The sequence below is a fragment of the Impatiens glandulifera genome, chromosome 1, assembly GCF_907164915.1.
Source record: "Impatiens glandulifera chromosome 1, dImpGla2.1, whole genome shotgun sequence".
NCBI lineage: Eukaryota > Viridiplantae > Streptophyta > Magnoliopsida > Ericales > Balsaminaceae > Impatiens > Impatiens glandulifera.
The window spans coordinates 140,292,003-140,316,479 of record NC_061862.1 but is presented as its reverse complement, the minus strand read 5'-3'; the positions used below and the strand labels follow the sequence as shown (position 1 = coordinate 140,316,479).

General features: G+C 30.5%; 1 pseudogene; it reads right to left on the bottom strand.

Annotated features, from left to right (window-relative positions):
* Positions 1–7,188: 7,188 nt before the first annotated feature.
* LOC124945474 lies at positions 7,189–8,111 on the bottom strand (annotated as a pseudogene).
* Positions 8,112–24,477: the final 16,366 nt, after the last annotated feature.

Here is a 24,477-nt window from a genome sequence, read left to right as displayed (position 1 = left end):
TATAGCCCTGGTGATTCGGTGGGTATCCAAGAAAGACACATGGGGTAGAACGTGGAAGAAATTTATGAATCGTCGTGGATGAAAATAGAGGGTAACATAAACACCCAAACATACGTAAATGGTCATACATTTTTCTCTCTTCTCTCTTCCATTGCGCCCTAGCATAATGGTCCATTTTCTACTATTTTCTCTTTAATCACTCTTCTATGTTCATCTTCTATTTATCTATACTTCAATCACTTTTCTTTTTCAATGACGAGTAACAACAAAGATTCTACCCGACCCTTTTCGTTTCCAATATCAAGAATCATATCTCTATTATTCTTGAGTTGGAAAACATTCAATACAAGACATGGGCAGAATTATTCAAGATCCATGACCGTTCTCATCGGGTCCTTCATCACATCATCCCGTTGGAACTTGTTCTACCGTTGCCATCGACGAATGAGGAGAAAGATACGTGCCTAACTCTTGATGTCATTGTCCTTTATTTGATCTATGCCATAATCTCACATGATCTTGGAACTAGACTCTATCGTCGAGCAAGCCTAGACACAGATACATGATAATTTTCAAGATAACTGAGATTCTCGTGCAATTTCCTTCGAGCAAGATTTTCCACCAGCATCATGGCATATTTTCCTAGGGTATTGACTTATTGTCAACATCTCAAAGTCCATACATGATAAGTAATGGTAATACGATTCCATTTTTGGGTATTGGGCATACCACTATTTCTTCTTCGAATCATGAACTTATCTTAAATAATATTTTCCCTGCTCATACTGTTGTTAAAATTTTAGTTTATGTTTATAAATTTACTATGGATAATTCTGTGTCTATTGAGTTTGATCCTTTTAGATTTTCTGTTAAGGATTTTTGGACGGGGACGTTTAATGAGATGTGATAGTCGGGGAGATCTATATCCAGTCACAACTGAGAATCAAGTGTAATCTTCTGCTTTTGCTGCTTTGTTGCCATCCTTGTGGCATAATCACCTAGGTTATCTCAGCAACTCTAGTTTAGATTAAATAAATTAATTCATTGTAATAAACAACATGTTTCTCATATTTGTCCTTCGTGTTCATTGGGAAAACATGTTCGTTTGCCGTTTAAGGTTTCTACTTTGATTTGTTTGTTACAATTTGACATTATTCATAATGATGTATGGACGTCTCATGTGTTAAGTTCTGTGGGCCATAAATATTTTGTTTCTCGATGACTTTTCATCTTTTTTGTGGACTTTCCCTTTATTTCATAAATCCCAAGTGTTTAATGCTTTCTTGCAATTCCAGACACTCGTCAAAACCCAATTTAAGAGGGATATAAAATCTTTTCAATGTGATAATGGGAGGGAATTCGATAATCATTCATTTAGGGAATTTGTATCCACGCATGGGATGACCTTTCGCTTCTCATTTTCTCACACTTCGTCTTAGAACGACAAGGCTGAGAGACAGTTTCGTACTATGAATAATTTGATTCATACATTACTCACTCATACTAAGATACCTACCTCATTTTGGTATCATTCTCTCCAAATGGCCACATACATCATAATTATTCTTCAGCGAAAAAACATGGCATACGTTACTCCTTTACAACATTTGTAACATTCTGATATCATAAAGGAATACAATAAGTTGTTCTTTTGATTTCAAGATGTAAACTATATATAAAAGATTATAATATTGAGATCCACTAATTTAGGGATCTCCTAATACATTAAATTGATTATATTTATTATATTGATATCCACTAATATAGGGATCTCCATATATTAAATTGATTACATTACATTTAATAGACTATAATGAAATTTTTGTGTGGATGTGGTCATTTTGCTTTTTATTGTTTGTGAGATGGTGTCTTTAATCAAAAGTTGGAAATTTAAGAAAATATTAATTTCATTGTATTCGCAACCCTCATTCATCGATTATCTAGAGAAGAGGAAAGGCGCATATAGAGACGATGGACTGGATGTTGCGTTAGAGATTCACGTCTAGCATTCCTGTGGATCAGTCGACTTTGGAAATCTGTATTCGGTTGTGGTGGGTGTTTTGCATCTCACTTTGGCCTGGGCCTGGTCTTGGGTTCCACACCTGGGTCCGGTCCTTTCATTTGTTGACTCGATTTTTTTTTTGAGAAATTGACTTAACGTCATTTCATTAAAAAATTTCAAAAATGGAAGAAAAAACCCAAGAGTTTAAGAGATCATTCTAGACAGACCTAAAATGATATTGAAGTCGTATCATTCTGAATAAAAGAAAAAACGTAAATAAACTATATAATTACAATGTTTTCATTTCTAATGAATTTAGTAACGGTAAATTCCAATTCCTACTGATATTCTAATTGTACTCCATACTTGGAACTTTTCTCCATGTTCACGCAATTGCACCACAATCCGAGACTATGTCTCTCCATAATTCTTCAACACTTCTACGGGTTCTTTCATAGACTCTCGCATTACATTCCTGCCAAATGTTGTAAACTACTGCTCCAAAACCGCACTTGAATACGTTTGTTGCAAATTTGTTTCCTTTAGCTTTTATTAGTGTTGCTTCTTTTATTTCTTTCCATTCCTTCGGAAAAATGATCAGCTCCAGACTTCTAGAAAATTTGTCCCAATTTTCCAATGCTATACTACAGCTCCCAAACAAGTGATCGATGGTTTATTCATTTTCGTTGCATATAAGACAACTCACGTCCGGGATGTTCATATACATACTAATACGGTCAGGATTGTTGAGTCTTTTCCAGAATGCAAGCCAAAGGATGAACTGGTGTCGAGAAATAATCTTAGTTGACCATACGAGAGAAGCTTCATTATACTTTCTGCGCTTTTTCTCGGATTACCTCCATATTCTCTTTGAGAACAACTTCCCATTGCCTTCTGCATTCCATTCATGAACGTCGAGTTTGTCTCGGAGTTGTATGTGAGTGATGTGATCTAGTATCCTCTATCCTTCTAGATTTCTTCTCAAAAGAAAGTCCTAGTCCCCATATTTTACGTCTCTGATTATCGCCACTACGTAGTCCCTTCTGATACGTGTATTTTTGAACTCCTCTTTGTGAATAATTGTTGGTATACAAACTAGGGATCGTGCCAGAACATAGTGCGTTTCCCGTCCCTTAGCCGACTGTTGTAAAGGTCTACAATATCACTTTTCAGTTTAAGAATTTTCTTTATTGACCAGCTTATACCTTCATTGATTTTACATGTCTAGATACTAGTTTCCTTTTTCATAAATCGCGTGTGTACCAATTTGATCCATAATGATTCTTGTTTGCTTTCCAATGCCCACATATGCTTGAATGTTAGAGCCTTATTCCACTCGACGCAGTTCTTCAGGTCAATGCCTCCCTCCTCTTTAGGCTTACAGAGTGCAGTCCTTTTGATTTTCTTTCCTCCTCTCCCGTTACTGTCATAGATGAAGTTCCGCATTAGCGTGTCTAGCTCCTTCATTTACCCTTATACCCTAAACCCTACACTAATTATATAAATATATTTTCAAATAAAAATATAAAAAATTAATAATATTATTACTTACTATATTATTAATTAAAGTTAACCTAAATCCTAAACTAATTATATAAATATATATATTCTTATAAAAATCCTAAACCTAAACATACATAAATATTAAACTATTACCCCTAATACCCCTAAGCTTTATACCTTAAATCCTAAATTATATACCCTTAAATTAATTATATAAATGTATATTCATTTAAAAAAATATAAACAGTTAATAATATTATTATTTTTAAATATTAATAACTAAAAAAATATATATTTATGTGAGAAAAGAGAAAATAATTTTTTAATAATTAAAAGAAAAGAAAGAAATAGGAATGAGAGATAATAAAAAATTTCAAATTCTTAAATATTTGCAAGATTTTCTCTACCTAATTAATTATATATTTATACTATAATTTTTATTTTTAATTAACTTTAAAATTTAATTAATTAATATTCAAATTTATATAATGTTTTTAAATTTAAAATATATTCTCATACATTTTTTTTTCTTACTTATTATTATTTAATAATTATGATTATATATATATATTATAATTAATTATTAATAAATATATTGATATATCAAAATTAATATTAATTTAATTTAAATTTAATATTTATTTTACAAATATAGTGTTTATAAATTATTTACTAAATTTATAAGTTAAAAAAATATATAAAAAAATAAATATCAATTGTTTTGAAACGGTTGATATTGACCCATTTTATATCAATCGTTTTAAAAACGGTTGATATTGACCTTTTCTATATTGACTAAAATCGTTGATATTATTCCCTCTATGTCAACAGTTTTTAAAACGGTTATATAGATGTGGTCAATATCAATGGTTTTAAAACAGTTGATATAAAGTGGGTCAATATCAACCATTTTAAAATTCATTAATATAGATGAAATAATATCAATTATTTAAAAGTAGTTGATATTGACCCTTCTTATATCAACGGTTTTTAAAATAACAGTCCAACGGTTTTTGTGTTTTACCTTCTTGTTGAAGGTTTTTAACTACGTTTTTATTAGTCTTAGATTTTGGATAAAGGAATTAAACTCTTATTTTATCAAGGCATTTGGTGAAGTAGTCAATTTCTATGAGTATAAACTTGTGTCCGTTTGAAGCATGGGAATAGATTTTCCTAAAGACATCAATGTCCCATGTAGAAAAGGGCCAAGGGGAGGACATGTTATAGAGTAGTGATGACGAGGTATTTTTAGGTTAACATAGATTTGACATTGATGACAACATTTAACATAACTTACACATTCTTGTTCTATGTTTTGTCAATTATATCATAGGCAGAGTATCTTCTTGGCTGAAGCCATTCCGTTAATGTGTGGGCCGCATGATCTTGCATGTACTTCTTCTATGATCCTTTTTTTTATTTTGGACCATCTACACAGAGAATGTTTTGAACGTCAAAAGATCGTTTATAGTTGTTTTCTATCCAAGTATAATTGGTGGAATATTAGCGCAATTATTTTTCAAAAGCATTATACCATGGATTAATAGAGCTTTCACAAGAAGTTATTGTTTTATTTTCAAAAGCACGTCTTTGCTTTTGTCGGATCTTCAGTTGAATAACTTTAATTCTGTCGGTAATTCGAGTCATACGTAGTTAGGGAATCCTCAAAGAGGTTTTGACTGCTTGGAGCTTGAACAAAAGTTAATTGATCAAATTTGTTATGAAAAATATGTTGAGTTAAACTTTATCACTAACCACCCTTAATTTCAATCCAATTGGATAAATGTATATGTTTCTTGAACACTACTTTAAGGATGCTGAATATTAAATGAAACATTGGATGTAGATAACGAATTTTAACGTTTGTAGACAAGCTGAAGAAATTATAACAACAACTAGATAGGACTAGTGTTGCCTTCCACATATTCATTCCTAAGAGATGTGCGATGGGAGAATCCTTGAGAAACTTGATAATAAATAAAATTACCCCATTAAATCTTGTAGAACAATTCAACTCGAAAAGCTTTAAATTACTAAAATGAATGGCTGGAAATGGTCGCTTGAAGAAAAAAAGTATCCATAATCAAAACCTGTCAAAAATAATGAGACCACTAATTAAGGTTAGTGAAGCTAAACCATATAAAAGGCTAAACTATTTAACATTCATTTTTAAAACTGTAGATAACATCGCTAGTTAAAAATATCATTTATCTTTAGTCAATACTAACTTTTCTACAATCAAGTCCTAACTTGTTTTGAACTAGACTTTTTACCGAGTTTCAAAATATTTTTGTGCTATTAGTATAATATTGATTAATGACTGGACTTGTTTTGAAATAGTTTATATTTCAAGAATTGTTTTCCTTTTTTAGGAGGTCTTTCAACTATCAAATTCAATAAGATTGAGTGAGATAAAGACAAAAGAATAAAGTTAGACTTGTACCAGTAGAATGTCTGAGCCAAGTTTTAAATATTTTACATGCTGGAAATCTTGAAGCATCTTAGTAATTTACATGTTTATTATTACATGTTGTAGATATTATGACAATACATACTTGAAAATATGTTCTAGAAATTGAGGATCCGAATAACTAATAAATTTAATCATAAATGAAAAGATTTTTGATCTGTCCAGGGGTAATAGCATTGGACTAATACAGTTTGTGAAAAAGTTGTGGTTGGTGTATTTTGTCTAACTGAATTGAAAATTCGTTAAGGAATGAAAAGATATTGGTATCGTTGGGAGAACACACATCTTTTAATCACATGTTTTGTATCGATAAACGAATATATTTGATAAATAAGACCATCTGACAATGCGCTTAACCGATCGACCCCTTCACTATTATTTTCACCTTTTTGTTTCTTGTAAGAACCATTTTAGTTTTTAAAGAAATGAATAATGTTCAAAGTCATGCAATTATAATATCAGATCATAATGAATTCTTAGACATCTAACTAAATAGGAATTTTTACGATTTCTTTAAAAGACATACATCACTAACAAAAAAAAATAGTGGCTGAAAAACACATAAATCTAAAAATAACATTTGATTTAAAATATAAATTCAATATTATATTATTTATAAAACAAATATCAAAAAATATATTAAAAAACTTAATTTTTAATATATTTATAGGTATATTAATATCATGTATATGCATGCTTAATGACCCTGTGTCAACTTAAAAAATAGGTCAATGAATAACATATTTAGGACCTGCATGACAATATGACACACAACTTTAAAGAAACATTAATCTGATATTGATACATTAATCTTCACACAATGACAAGAAAAACAAGACACCTAATTAATTTGATACCGATACATTAATGTTAAATTCATATATTTATAAGAAACAAGGATACAACCGCCTTCCAGGCCAGACCTAAAAATAGGAAATGATAACAACATTCTTAGCATCTTAAATATTGCTGAAAATAGCTCTATATGATAATTGTTTGATAGTTCAACCAATATTCATACAAATTGATATAACCCCTTTACAATTTTATACTTCAAAGATGAAAATATGAATAATCATAACAAAGATTAAAAGCTCAAACAATTTTTTAAATTTTTTTATTTTGTTAAGAGTAAATAAAATAATGAAAAAGTAATAAAACAATGCGTAACCAAAAGTATCACCCGAAATACATAGGTACGGTTAAACATTCGGAAAATACCAATAAAAATATAAAACTAGACATTCAAACTAATTTGAGAATACAAAAGAAATAACGAAAACAAATCAAAGGACAAAACACAAGCATAAGAACTTGTGATGCTAGCCGTAACAGCTCCGGAACGTGCTGGTGACAGAGCCACACCATAATGATCAAAACTATGTTTGAGCCACATCATAATCAAGAGTCAGCTGTTGCATTGGAGGGATGGTCTCCAATGCAAATAATATAAGGCGTGGAAAATATTAGTTGTTGTAGTCCTATAGCACAAATTGTACCATTAGATTGGGACTAGGACTACAGCTGATATAACAAGCCAGATTTCTGGATCTTGAAATATCAAGAGCAAAATCCAATGGCGGATAGTACCCGACAAATTGCCCCATTCTATCCATCTCTTACCGAACCGATCTGGATGCATCAAATTATCTTCTCCATTCATTGAGAATATATGGGATTGCCTCTTTGTGAGAACGATTCCAGCATATTCGCATGTAAAGACCCGGCTTGAATCAGATCCAGTGATCTTGCGCCCCAGCTCGTTTCAATAGACCTGAAAACTTTAAACATGTATCTCAATCCTTTTTCAGATACGCGATTTCTGCAACTTGGATGATAGCGACAACTAGGACCTCATTCAACTACTACAGGCTTTCCTCTCACCAGATGTCCCTGATTATCGTATGCAAAATCACCTCGATTAAGCACATAAACAATTATCATTACAGCCACGGACACAGTCACAGCCAACTGTAAAACTAACAGTACGAGGAAATAAAGCACTAGTGATGTAGGATAGAAAGTTGGTTCAATTATATCACCGTCTATATCGTTAAATATAAGAACCGCCACTTTTTCCTTCCCACCAGAAATATCACGACCGTAATGTCCAAAAGGTCTGGCATACAAAGGCATACAATTGACATTACAGTCGTGATATTAAATAATATAATATTGTTAAATACATATTTTAAATCAAATTTGATTTGCGTAAAGAGTTTGGCAACAACTAAAGAATGTAATTGGTACATATTTAAAGTACAAGAAATATTACCATCTAGTCAATCAAAATCAGCAAGTTATTATAGAATAAATTTAAATGTTATTTAACTAAATTATTAAACACCATTGAAGTAGAACTTGAACTAAAAATACTTAGCAACAAAACAATATACCTTATATATGGTGGTTAAATTGTTATATGAAAATAGTTTAGGTAACTTATATTTTTTCAGGAAGTTAGATGGTTACATATGTATACCAAATTGGCTGGTTGAGATGGGTTTAAGCCAATTGAAATTCAAAAAATAAGTAATAAACTGAAATAACATAATAATAGTAAATGAACTTAAACTAAAAATACTTACCAGCAAAACAATATGGTCCTTCAATGATCATTTTAATCAACTTATTGAATTAAAACAATGTAGTTTTAGAAATTGAATTGGGTTTTTATACAATTTGAATTTTTGGAGATATTTTGGATAACCAGATTGAAGTGCACAAAGATATAACAAACTTTTAAACGAAGCCAAAGAGAATGATTGATATCCTTCTAAGCCAATAATTTCAAGTTCTTAATCTCATTTAAACAATACACTACTCTTGAAAAGGATTTCAAGTTTATCTTCTAAACTCAGAAATGATTTCCATGATATTCGACCAAATTTTAGACCAAATCAAAGAAAGAATGATAATGAAGCCAAATTAAAGAAACTGAGAGAAAAAACATAAAGTCAATGATCAATTTAATCAACTTAATGCATTTTTGCCTAACATATAAGCATACAAATATTTTAAAAACTCAATTAAGTTTCTATACAATGACTAGAATAACCGGATTTAGGTGCACAAAGTTAAAATATATATTTAAAAGGATACTAAAGAAAATGATTGACGTCCTTATAATTGAATCAATAATTTCATTTTTCTTACCCTCAGTTTAAATTTGATTTCAATATTATAAGACAAATGAAAGATTGACTCTTGAAATTGAACTGAAAGTTACGCGTGCAAAACCAATTATTTATTTGCCAAAACATAGATTTCTCTGAAAAATAGTGACTTTACAAGATTTTTAACTAAAAAAAGACTTTTGAAGGGAAGAATAAAATAAATCAATCTGGAAGAAAAAACTACTAAAATGATAACAAAATTGACTTGTTGAAATAGACTAATCAAGTTGAAGGTAAACACGCTAATTATTGAGATCGATATGTTTTATTTTTCTTTCTAATAAAAAATTTTAATTAAGTTTACAGTAACACTTGTATTTTCAAACTTTCCTATCATATAATTTTAAAACATAAATGAAACAATAAAATAATTTCTTTTATATTTTTAAGAAATAGTTTTTCCTTAGTCTGTTTTTGTGCAAATACAAGCTACAATATAAAATTATTATATGTTAGAAACTAAATTAGAAAAAAAATTCAAACAAAATCAGAAAAAAATTAAAAAAAACTCAAAGATAATTGGGTCCACGTCGATATTAAATAAATTTAGAAACAAAATAATTGATTCGCATACAATGTTACATAAAACAAATAAGCATTTAAAAATTCAATTGAGATTCTACACAATTTCTATATAGAGATACTTCAAATAACTAGATATAGGTGCACAAATATAGAACAAACATTTAAAAGGAAAAAAAAATTGATTGATATCCTTATAAATCGAGACAATAATTTAATGTTTCTCACCTAAACTCAGAAAGAATTTCCATTATTCATGACTAAATCAGGAAAGAAAATTCAAAGATAGTTGGGTGCACAAATTAAATCTGGAAAGAAAATTCAAAGATAGTTGGGTGCACAAATTGGCCTTGCATCCATTTCTAATTACTCCTCAATCTTGTTAAGAATTTTGACTTTCTCTGAAAACAAACTTTGCTTAACATTCTGACTCCACAAGTTATCCTTTAATAAAGCAAGTTATCTTTCATTGAGGTATGAATCTCCCTTATCACATCTTAATCCTCTTCAATGGGAAAATACATAACCACATTAAGCATATTCAATGTTCAACCAAATCTCATTTTTTTAACTATTTGATCCAAGATAGTTTAGGCTCCGCAATCACCCTCCAATGGAAGACTAGTTATGTTCCACAAGTTCACCTTCTTGATGCTTAACTTGAATCTCATTTTGGCTAAGGATCTTTATGAGTTAGTGAATAAGAATCTCTTCAACCAAGTCTAGACTCCTAATTATTCGAGGTGCTTCCGGAGTTTGTTAATGTTTGATTAGTGATATTGATTACTCTTCTCGTGGGAGCTATCTTGTTTGAAAACACATTTGATTATGAAGATTTCAGGTATGCTTTTGTGTTTTCCTAGATAACAAGTGTAGCAACCAAAGAAAACTACCTATATTATATATTCATTCTTTGCATAATCTATACACAAATCACATACCACTCGATTCAGGAGTACCACAGCCCCGACGACTCCAGTCTTGTCCACCGTTCGTCGTACGGCCGCCACCAATTGAAACCCTAATTGAATTGCCTTTTATATCTCCCGTATATATATATATTAAAGCGGCCACCAATTGAAACCCTAATTGAATTGCCTATTATATCTCCCGTATATATATTAAATATAAATCATTAATGTTTTCTTTTTTAACAAGTGTTTCTCTTCATATAAAAACAAAATTTGAAATCCCCTCAAAATATTATAAAATTATTGTATATTTTTATTATAATTGTAAATATATATCATTAATATATTTTTTTAATACATGGTTTCTCTTCATCAAAAATCATAAGTTGGAATTGTTATATATATTTTTTATTGTAATTTTAATTATAGTAAATTTTTAATATTATTGAGATCGATATGTTTTATTTTCTATATAGTAAAAAAAATATTAAATAAACTTACAGTAACAAATAGACAAGCAAAATGTCCTACTATATAACTATAAAAACATAAATTAAACACTAAATATTTTTTTTCATAAAAAATATGTTTTTCACTTGCTTTTATATCCACTTCCAATCTTCCTAGAGAATTTTCAAGGAGAATAAGACGTATGATGAATCAATTGTTAAGTTAGTCAAAAGAATTTTTTTTTTGGGGTGAAACGACTTAACGTAATTTCATTAAAAAATTTCAAAGAACGGAAAAAAACCCACGATTTTTAGAGATTATTCTAGACAGACCTAGAATGATTTTGAAGTCGTATCATTCTAAATAAAAGAAAAAATGTAAATAAACTATCTGATTACAATGTTTTCGGAAGATAAGATTGTTCAGGTACAAGAAAGAACTTTTCCAAAGAACTGAACTTGGAAACTAACGGAAACGCATTGTGTAGAGTCAAAGTGATAAAGTACCGGGGACGCTTAGTATAAGACTGAATTGGTAAATTGCCCGAGATATTTATCCAAAAATCGATTTTGATAAACTACCGGGTGCGCCTCTTGATAAAATACCGATATCATAAGAACCGGATGCACTCCATAAAATACTGAAGTTCTATAAAATCGGAAACACTTCGTTATAATACCAAAGTTCTATAAAACCGAAAATGCTTCATTATAATACCGAAGTTCTATAAAACCAGAAACGCTTCATTATAATACCGAAGTTCTATAAAACCATAAACGCTTTATTATAATACCGAAGTTATAAAATATCGACGTGTCTCATACATAAAACCGATATGTAAAATATCGTGTTTTGAGATAAAATCGGAAGCGTCTTTTATAAAATACTGGAGTTTGATCAAATGACGAATTTGATCAACTACGGGACAACTCTTCTTTCCAATTTTCTTTAATGTGCACGAGGTTAACTTGACACAAGTATGTTCTTATTTATACAATTATAATTAATTAGATATTTTAACTTAACACAATCTTTATGAAGAAATTTATGATAATTTATGTTCTTCGTTTATTCATTTGCATGTCTCCATTGTGTATAATGACCGAGAGAAGATGAAGGCAACCTACGTTGAAAATGATGATCATTATTGGGGTGACTTGGGAGATGCTGAAATTGAAAGAATGTTTGAAAAAATTTGGGCCTTGAAGATAGAATGTTGGCTTTTTGATCCTTTTTCTCTAGCATACTTAGTGCCAAGTTCAAATTGCATCTAGTTTTTGTGGTTCGAGAAACCACAAAAAGTTGGGTCTTACTCTCATAACATTTTGTGACATAAAATATGGATGAGATGGAACTACTTATTATGGTTTGAAGAACCACCTGATGTAAAGTTTTTAAATTGTTCTTGTGGGCTACAATTGAGAAATCTTTTGGAACAGTTTGTGAGAACCACCCGATAGTCTATGAAAACAATTTGAGCAATTTTTCACTACTTTTCTTTTTTCCAGAATCATTCTTGCTTTCTTCTACAACTGTTTAATATTTGAGTTTAGCCTCCTTTATTTTCATCTTTTATCTTTTTGCTTCCTGGTTTCTGGTATTATTCTTTAGCTTTATCACATTTATTGTGCATGAAAGTAGTTCAGAAAGAACACATTTTTGGTTTCCATTCATAAGAGATCTCCATGACATTGTGTTTTCATTTCTTATCCACAATTGCCATTTTCATTGGCAGGACACTCTTAGGATGCACTTAAATGCTAATTCTAGCAAAGGACAAATGCTCTCTTCCTTTAGTTATTGGGTACATATATAATGATTTCCCAATTGTACATGCAAAATGATTAATTACTTCAGCATTGTACATGTGGGTTGAAATGTTCCAGAGCTTGAACCAAATCTGGGTCGTTTCCTTTGGTCTGCTCTATAGATTCATCTCTTCTGACCACTTTTTCAGCTTCATTCTATTTGATCCTATGTAAGTATGCCCTTTCTCCAGGATTTATTTTAGATTTGAGTCATTTTTAAACGACATGAAGTAGAGGTCATGTATTTTTTGTAAAAATATTTTGATGATGAGAGCAAAGAAACTCTAAAAGATGATAATAGAAAAAACCGTAACCGAGAGTGTATTCTTGAATATTCCAAGAGATCAGGATCGATGCAAAGTTAAAAGATCAATTGCATGACACATTGATTGAACGACACATCGAATGCACAACACGACATTTGTCATTGCACGACACGACACAACACGGCACAAAGAATGAAAGGCACAACGATTGCACGACACGACACGACACGACGATTACACGACACGCGATTGCACAACGATGAATGGCGAGTTCCAACAACGAATTCCGATGATTTCTACGGCAAATTTCAAAGAGGATTATGATTTTTCTCTAATATCTCATCCCCATTGTATTCACCCTAATAGTTATGGTTCGATTTCCTTCCTTTGATTCTTCCCTACTTAACTTAATATTTTTTTTCCTATCTTTTATGTTTAAAATTTATACATAATTCTACTACAATATATTACAAAATCTTTCCCAAATACTAAAATTGTTATAAAAAATTTAATTTAAAATATATTTATTATGTTATAAATATTTATAATTATGTGGAAACCTATAACTCAATGTTATAGTCAGATTCATAATTTTGTAGAGAGAAATAACTTATTTTTCAATAAAAGAGATAATTTGGACATGTTAATCCAAATCTATCTTTAGATTTATTTAAATATGTTCAAGTTCCTCTCCCCTTCAACTAATTGAATTTATTTTTGTAAATTTTACTTAGAAAATTGTATCAACTTAGTATGGACAAAACAGTATAATAAAACCCTTTAGCTATCTTTTGGAATCAAGATATATTTATTTAAAAAAAATTAAAAACTACTTAAAATTCATGAAATCTTCAAATGTTTAGTTTATTATTACATAAATAAAATAATGAAAAGACACTATAATTGAAAGACACTTATATATTCGCCCCTTCTTATACATTTGATCATTATAAGAAATTCATATGTATATGCTTTTTTATTTTTATACCTTTTTAGCTCAATCATTTATATATGTTTGTTGAATAATATAGCAGAAAATCTTATTATAAGTGCTTTTAATATTTACTTATTAAATTGATAATTTAGTTTCCATGATTTTGTTGTTAGACTTCTTTATTGTTTTTTTTCTCTCTTTTTTAAGTTTTTTTTTTGGGAAAAACGAAATAGCGTTATTTCATTAAAAATTCCCAAAAATGGAAAAAAAACACGAGTTTAAGAGATCATTTTAGACAGGCCTAGAATGATTTTGAAATCGTAACATTCTGAGTAAAAGCTAAAAAGCTAAAAACGTAAATGAATTATCTGATTACAATACTTTCAATTCTAGTGAGTTTAAAAAACGGTAAATTCCAGTTCATACAGATATTCCAGTTCTGCTCCGTGTTTGGAATTCTTGTCCACGTTCCCGCGAGGGCGCTACAATCCAATACAATATCTTTCCATAACTCTTCAACGCTCTTGCGGGATCTGTCATATACCTTTGCATTCCGCTATTGTCAAATGTTATACACCACTGCTCCAAAGCCGCACTTGAACACGCTTGTTACAAATCTATTTCCCTTGGCTTTGAGTAGTGCTGCATCTTTGATTTCATTCCATTCGCTCGGGAAACTGATCAACTCTAGGCTTTAATAGAATCTGTCCCAAAGCTCCAAAGCAATATAGCAGCTCCCGAATAGGTGATTTATGGTTTCTTTATTTCCTCTACAAAGAAGACAGTTTGTGTCCGGGATACTCATATATTTGCTGATACGATCACGAGTGTTGAGTCTTTCCCAGAAGGCGAGTCATAGGATGAACTGTCTAGGGATAATCTTCGTTGACCATACAAGAGGAGTCCATTCTACTTTCTTTGCTTTTTCCCGGGTTACCTCCTATATTTTCTTCGATACCAACTTCCCATTGTCCTCAGCTTTCCATTCATGAATATCCGGTTTGTCGTGTAGTTGTATGTTACTTATATGATCAAGTATCCTCTGTTCTTCTGGATTTTTTCTCAGGAGTGAGTCCTAATTTCCGTGTTTAATGTCTCTGTTTTTCGCTTCTGAGCAGTCCCTTCTGATGCGGGTATTTTGAAAATCCTCTTTGTGGATGAAAGGCTGGTTTTCGAACCAGGAGTCGTGCCAGAATAGAGTGTCTTTCGCGTCCCCTAGCCGGATGTCATAATGATCTTCAATATCGCTTCTTAGTTTAAGAATCTTTTTTAGAGACCTTCTCATACCTTCATGAATTTTGCAGGACTAGATGCTGGTTTCGTATTTCATAATCCTCGTATGCACCCATTTGATCCATAGTGACTCTCTTTTTTAGGTTTTGCAATAGCTTAACTCATCTTTGCTAGCCAATTTGTTGGATATGTGAATGTAACAAATCCAAGTTACTTGACAAACAAAACATATGTGTAAGAACTCATTGGAGGGACACTGCAAAACTTGATGACCTATACATTATTTTTACAAACTCAACAATTAAATTAAGTTGGAGACTTTTTATATATTTTTTGTGACGTCCTATATCGAAAAATCATAGTAAATATGAATTTCATATAAAAGTGAGGCTAGTAGACTCACTGGTGAAAATGAGTTCTAAATCGAGAGTATAATCTGTCGGTAATGACCATAAATCTCTCGGTATAAACCTAATACTGAAAGTTTGGGTAACACTCGGCATTCGTCGGTATTGTCACTTTCGGAAAATATATTTGGGTGTTTACCGAGATATATCATAAATTTATCGGTTTAGACACCAGAGAGAAAAACCAAGAGTTATATAAAAAAACTCTCGGTTGTTCTTGAAAGGTCAAAACCGAGTGTTTTCTCGGTTTTTCTCCTTCAAAAAAATCGAGAGTTTTCTATATAACTCTTGGTTTTTTTTTTAAGGAGAAAAACCGAGAGTTATATGAACAACTCTTACATTTTTACTTTCAAGAAAACCAAAAGTTTCCAAAAACTCTCGGTTTTTTCGTTTAAAATAAACCGAGAGTTTTACAAATAACTCTCGATTTTCCTTAAAAGTCAAAAACCGAGAGTTTTCTTTATATCTATATTAAAAAAATAGAAAAATTATAATAAAAAAAAGAGTTATATATCACTAATAAAAAGTTACATAAATAAAATTAAATTTGAAAATAATATCAACAAATCAAAACAACTCAATTGAAAATATATTCAAAACTCTTGTAAAAACCACCGAATCAAAAAAAAGAAGAACATTAATGAAATATATTTAATATATATATGTATATATATATATATATATATATATATTTATTTATAATATGAGAGAGACTTAAATAGGCAATTCAATTAGGGTTTCCATTTGTGTCGGCCGTCCGACGAACTGTGGATTAGAGTGGAGCGACGCCGGGGCTGTGTTCTTCCTAATACCTAAATCGAATCGTATGTCTTCTTTCATGCATTCACCGATATCTTCTATTTTGTGATTTGTGTATGGATAACCTTTTTTATGTCTGCTATAACCGTTCTTGTTGGGAGTTGTATAAAGGCCCTAGGGTTGCTAATATGAACTGGAAATCGATCCGAAGGGACCTTCACCCGGAGATTATTATTCTTGAATTACCATATTCACATTATTTGTAATGTTGACAATGATATCTAGAATTTGAAAGTTGTAGTTTAAAGTGTAGGATCTTCAAATATGAAGAGTTTAGTTAATGATTTTTGTGACTTGGAATTAATATAATAATAATAATAGAAAATATGCTTTTAGATTGATCTCTTATATTTTAAAATTTGAAAGTTGTAGCTTCAAGTTTAAGATCCTAAAATATAAATAGTTTACTTAATTATTGGAATGATTTTGTCTTGAAATTAATAATAGTAATAGAAGGCCTCTAAAACAATGATTGATATGAGATATTTGTAGTTGGAGGAACTCAAATAACTAAAAACCGAATCTATTAACATTCCTAGACGGGGCTATGCCTAATTCCGTTAATAAATTATGCTTCTATAGTTGATTAGATTCTAGTAAATGACTTCAAATGGGATATTTGATCTTCGGGTGAGCATTTGGACTCATAGACGACAAATTATGGCTCGGGAGCTTCTTCGAAGTTGCAGCTTGGTTTGTTGTGGTCATTTTGATAACACGAGGAAAGTGGTGGCTCGTAGCTTCATCGTTCCTGTAACTTCATCGTTCCTCAGAATATGTTGACTCTCAGATTATAATATTGAGAATTTATATTATATGATAATAGACTTTCCTAGTTCAAATGTTTCTAAGTTTATTTACAGTTTTTTTACTAGAAAGAAAAAGAAAATATGTCAATGTCAATAATAAACATCTTTTTACACCCAAATTGATTGTGATTGCGTAAATAATATTTTTCTTTAAATCGGTTCATTTTTTTAAAATTTTTTTATCATTTTAATTTTATTTTTCTTTTAGATTAATCATCTTTATAAATGGAAAAACGGATTATGTATGTAGCCCGCAAACATACTTAACCATTTAACTTGTCGCTGACGGGCTCAATCCAAGACTTTAGAGTGAGTATCCACCACTTATTGATGTTAGGTTAGATTGATCACCTTTATTCTGCCCTTCACGAGTCTTTTATTAAAAGACGTCAATAAATCACTCCTAATAGAGAAACCAAAAAATTTTCCGATAAAAGAACTAGGGTTTGTAGGCATAACCTTTAGTTTAACTTCATGTTCTTCGATTTGGTTCTCGATTATTGAAATATTTTACGGGGCTAGTCTATGGTTTGACAAGTTAAGAAACTTAAAATTACTGGCTCAATTATAAAGATATCAATCATTATATTTTGTTTCCTTTTAAATGTTTGTTATATATGTGAATCCTTGTGACCTAGATCAATTTATCTAAAGTCTCCTTACAATAAAATTTCATAGAAATTGAATTGAATTTCCAATCATTGCTTACATGTGAAGCTTAAGTTGATTAAAATGATTATTTACTTTACATAATTTTGTAGCTAAATTTATATAGATTATCTTCAAGATCATTTTTTCCTTGATTTTGTCATAGATCATTGAAATCCTTTATGAGACTAGTATAAAGTTTGAACGAGGGTAAGACATTTGAAATTATTGGTTCAATTAAAAGGATATAAATCATTTTACTTTTGTTTCCTTTTAAATGTTTGTTCTGTTTTTGTTAACTTGATTCGGTTATCTAAAGTCTCACTACATAGAAATTGTGTAAAAACAAATTCTACATGCTTCTGTGCTTGTTTGTGAGGCAAAAATGCATTAAATTTATTAATATTATCATTTTATTTTTTTATAAATTTCTTTATATTGTCTGTTACTTAATTTGGTCATAGATCATTGAAATCCTTTCCGAGACTAGTGTAAGAAACTTGAAATTATTGGTTCAATTATAAGGATATCAATTCTTCCTTTTTGTTTCCTATTAAATACTTGTTCTATCCTTGTATATTTGTGCACCTAAATCTAGTTATATGAAGTCTCTCCACATAGAAATTGTATAGAAATTAACTTATTTGAATTTGTAAATGTTTCTTTTCTTTATGTGTGGAAAGAATACATTAAGTTGATTAAATTGATGGTTGACTTTATATTAGATTGTTTCTATGTTTCTTTAGTCTGTTTTTTTATACTTATTTCAATCTCCCTAACCTCAACATCTTTACTCTATTTTTTTACAACTATTATGTTATTTCATTTTATTACTTTTTTTGGTATATATATGTGTAAAACCCATCTCAGATAGCCCATTTGGTATATATATATATATCCCTTATTTCTTGACAAAATATAAGTTATCCAAATTATTTTTAGTTAACAATTCAACCACCAAGTGAGGTTGAATGGTTTTATTTAATTTAGTTATTGAAAATTAGACTATCTTGTATGCTAACTTGTTGATTTTGATTGACTAAATAGTAAATATCTGCTTATAATTTAATTAGGCTTGGCCACCAATTGTATTATTTAGTTATTTAATGATTATTTTAAGATTTATTTGTTTTCTTACCACTATTTTGGGTAGTGATGTATGCAATCTTTATGAATTTAGTAATAATCAATCTATACTTCTCATTATGATTTGATCTTATACTTTCAGGATTTGAACTTCATCTATTTCTTTAAGAAAGTAAAATGGTTCTTACAAGCAATCAAAAGGAAATATTGATGGTGAAAGAGGTTGATCGGCTAAGCGCATTGCCGGATGGTCTTATTTACCATATATTTTCATTTATTGATACAAAACATATGGTAAAAACTTGTGTGTTGTCCAAACGGTACCAGTATCTTTGGCATTCCCTAACCAATTTTCGATTCAGCGAGAAAAAATATCCCAACTACAACTTTTTTGCAAACTTTATCCGTCAAATGCTATTACGCCTTGATGGATCAAAAATCATTTCATTGAGGATTAAATTTATTGAATCTGTTCCACATAAATTTCTGAAACGTATTTTAAAGTATGTGTTGTCAAGTAATCTACAACATGTAATGATCAAGGTTGTTCCCGAGATTGTTCTCATCCCCTGCTATTTGTTGGAGGTTATTTTTAATACCCAATCATTGAAAACCCTCCATTCTCCATGTCCAAATGGATTATTCTCTTTTAATTTCCCCCTCCTTACTACACTATACCTAGAGAATCCCACATTTGATCCTCTTTTTCTAGGTGTCCTAATTTGAAAGATCTGACTTTACACGATACTGAGATTTCTCATTTACGAGCCCTTACAATTACGATATTTGAAAATTTGTATATTTCAATTCTGTTATGCTCCAGGGACTTAGAAATTATAATTCAAGGGCCAAAACTCCATTCATTCAAATTTGAGGGAACCTATTTTATCAAATTTAAGACCAAAACTCCATCTATAGAAAAGATTGATCTTTCTTGCATCCTTTATCATGATGAAAACTGGGAAGACAAGATATTGAATGTTACTGAGATGCTTTAAGAATTCCAGAATGCAAAATATTTAAAAGTTGACTCAGACATTATACAGGTATGTGTCTAACTTTATTTTATTTGATTTTTGACTTTTTATCACCCAAATCTTACTGCATTTGATGGTTGAAAACAATTCTTATAGCACAAAAATATCGTGAAACTCTAAAAAGTTTAATTCAAAACAAGTTAGGACTTGATTATAGATATGTTAATATTGGATAAAGATTGAAACCCAAATATTGAATTATTATAAAATTGATTACCCAAAATTTTTAAATAGTCTAGCCTCTTATTTGGTTATGCTGCAATAACCCTAATTAGTGTTCTCATTATTTTTTACAGGTTTTGATTTTGGATGCTGTTTCCATGGAGCGACCATTTCCAGCCTTTCATTTCAGTAATTTACAGCTTTTGGAGTTGAATTTTTCTACAGGATTTCATGGGATAATTTATTATATTATCAAGGTTCTGAAGGATTCTCCCATTGCACATCTTTTACGGAAGAACATGTGGAAGGTAACACTCTTCCTATCAATTTGTTGTTGTTGTTATAATTTCTTCATCTTGTCTACAAAAGTTGAAATTCGGTATCTGCTTCCGATGTTTTATTTACTATTCAGCCTCCTTAAAGGAGTGTTTAAAAAAAATAAAGTATAACTCAACATATTTTCCTTACTTATTTGAGGGTGGAAATTGTGTTGATGTTTATGTTTATGTTGTTGAAACCATATGTACAATGTTGCTAAAATAAATAAATCTAATTGGATGGTGTAATTTATATTCTTGAAATTATGTTTGTTGAAATTATTTGTATTTCATGTTAACTTATGTTGATCTTTTGTTATGTTCTATCAAAATCTGATATTTTCCTACATTATGCCTCCTTTTTTAACAATGATTTAATTTCTTTACTATATTTATATATGAGATGGTGATTTCTTGGATTGAGGTGGGTTCATCTAGTTCATTGGGATTGAACTTTTTTTATGTTATATACATCATATAATTAAATACTCAAGCTATTTAGAAAAAGATTAGAGAATATCTAGTTCATTTAAAATGATTAATAAATCTTGTGCACTTTTTGTAGTCTTTGCTTTCGGGCTGGGGTTGAGGAAATTTTCTCAATTCTTTTTTCTTCAAACTACTCTAAGAATTATTTTATGACAAAAAATAATTTATATAAAAATAATTAAAAGGACAGGATGAGATGGAAAGCAGAAATGGCTATGTTATCTTTTAATCCAAAGGTAAACACTAACTGGCACATGTGAAGCCATGAAAGTTGAAGCTCATTGGAAATTATGGTGTGAAAACTAGATACTTTGTTGATCAAGAGGGTCTGGAGGTGGAGCTGGAGGTGAAAATGGATCATTAAAGTTAGAGATCCTCTAGCGTCCAAGAGTCGTCTTCTTCATGCGCAACAGATCCCTCTTTTCTTGGAAAATTTGAATCCACATGACCGGGCAATATGAGGAGCTTAAATATGTGAGCCATTACATAATTGTGAGCCACATAAATTGAATTTTTCTCCACAAGTTTCGGATTTCAAAAAGGGACTCCAAAATTATCTAGGTTATACTTTTAATTGGTTCAAAATATCTTACTATTAGTCTTTTTATATACACTTTAATAGTTTAGAATAGATATACACTATAAGAACCCCTTAAACAAAATGCGACATTATTATGGTCATAGCTCCAAAATTTTCACTCTTTTTGTTTGAGTGCATTAAAAGCTAGAAGTTGACCCAGGAGTTCTTACTAAGAATCCCTAGAAGAACGGTAAGTGTGCGCGATAAAAAAATCGCCAAGTTTGAGCTTTTGGAAGCTTATACCATTTATATATGTTTTTTGTTTTAATTTTGTGAGAGAAATTAATTTTATTTTATATCCCAAATTTAAGCGTTAAAAAATACTTTATATATAACCCTATAACTTTCCTTCCCCGAATTTATGAGAGATTATGATTTTAATGGGAAGTTACCATAGGTCTATTTAGATAGGTCTATTTAGATAGGTCTATTTAGATGACCGGGACAATATGAGGAGCTTAAATATGTGAGCCATTTGTGTAAGTGTGAGCCACATAAATTGAATTTTGCTCCATAAGTTTTGGCTTTCAAAAAGGGAATCCAAATTATCTAGGTTATTCTTTTAATTGGTTCTAAATATCTTACTATTAGTCCATTTATATACTCTAGAATAGTTTAGAATACAGATACACCAAGAACCCATGAACAAAAATTGACATTCTTAAGTTTATAGCTCCAAAGTTTTCACTATTTTTAATAAAGATACACTGCAAGAACCCCTTGAACAAAAATTGACATTGTTTATTTCATAGATTCAATGTTTTCACTCTTTTTTGTTCGAGTGCATTAACTATAAGCTTGAAGTTGTCTTAGGAGTTCCTACTTAGCATCCATAAAAGCATCATATGTGTTTGCGATAAAAAGTCGCCAAGTTTGAGGTTTTTGAAGCTTATACCATTCGTATATGTTTATTGTTTTAAGTTTGTGAGAGAAATTAATTTTATTTTATATAAAAAATTTAAGCATTTAAAGCAAGATTTTATAGATAATCCCATAACTTTTATTCCTGTAAAATCTTTGAGAGATTAGGATTTTAGTGGGAGGTTACCATAGGTCTATATAGATTTTTTTGATTACAATCTCAGGACTACAGAGTCGCCACCCTTAGTTCGTATAAAACAAGGAAAATAATTTAGGCATATACATTCCACAATTAGAGATTCTTATGAGTTCAGTGCATGGTTACATGTGAGAAAGGGCCAAAGGCAACTATGTCCCACAATGCCTTTAAGTTCTTTCTAATTTAATTTTTCCAATTTAAAACAAATTTTATGCTTTACTTTTTAGTTTCTCGTTTTATATTTATACTAAAGATAAGGGTGATTTGTCCACTTTTCAGTGGATCTTGTGTTTTTGTTGACAATAAATATAAAGAATATGATAAATATACGAGAAGGAAATATTAAAACAACATAAAGCCTATAAAATAAACATCACATAAGCTATCTTAAAAACTAATAGCTTAGATATTAAATGTTATGGTTTATCTTTTTTTGTGAAAGATGTAACGTCAATTATATAAAAAGCCACAAAAAGGGCAAAGGACTTACATGAGTTCAAAGAAAATCGAAGTAAAACAAATTAAATGATGAACAATAAAAGAAACAAATGAGAGATAACAAATGACAAATGATAATTAAACTGCAATGAAATCAGTGGTGAGGGTGACTTTCTCGTAAACAATGTTTCAGTTTTCATAGATTAACCAATTCTTCTCAAATGTGGGAATACGCCTCTACGTTTGGATGAGAAAGTTGTCATCGATGATAATATTGTTCCATACTGTGTCCGAATTGTTGCGGACTCCTGAGAAGACTCTAGCGTTCCTCTCCATCCAAATGTGATAAATAATGTTGGCGAAGAAACTCTTGAAGGTATTGGAGCTGAAGTCATTTCCCTTGGTCTTTTTTATGGCGAGTTCCTTGATGTCGGTCCATTCATTTGGGAAGCTGAGGAGACTCATTGATACAGAGAATATGCGCCAAAGCAAGGAGACGAAAGGGAAGTTCCTAAGGAAGTATTCAAATGTCTCATCATTTCTCAACAAAATGAGGCAATTAGGATCCGGGATGCTCTTGTTCTTTTTGATCCAATCACGGTTATAGATTCTCTCGCGAAAGGCGAGCCATTAAATGAATTGGTGTATGGGGATCACTTTGGTAGACCACACTGAGTGGGACCATGGGACAAGGTTCCCATGATCACGAACAAAATCCCAAGTAGACCCTGAGTCAAACTTTCCATTGTTTTTGACACTCCAAATACGAGCATCCTCATGGTTATTCAGTTGATAGGATGAGAGTGCGTCAAGAATAGTCTTAAGAAGGTCGTTCCAATCTGTGCTCTTAACTTGTGGAACTGTGGTCAATTGACATATTCGCTTGATTTGAGTGATGATAAAGACACATTTATGAATTATGGGTCTATTTTCGAATTAGGGGTCATGCTAGGCTAGAACAGAGTACCATTACTGTTTCCAATTTGAATGTTGATTATCTTGCCTGCACAGTCTCTAAGCTTCAAAATATTTTTAAGGGACCACGTCATCTCCATTTCATCTCCATTCTGATCTTGGCATGTCTAGATGTTGATTTCTTTTTTGATGAACCTCGAGGGTACTCATCTGACCCATAGCTATTCCTAATGTTATGGTTTATCTTAAGTCTACCAATTTTAAAATTTTCGGTGAGTGTTTATACAAAAATAAAATATTTATACATAATTCAGTAATGTGTTTAGATTTTAGAGTTTAAGCAAACTCTTGGAGAAATAATAATTTTTTTTATTTAATGTATTTTTATATTTTGTTTTTTAGGTTTTATACTTTCATATTTTAATTTTGTTAAAT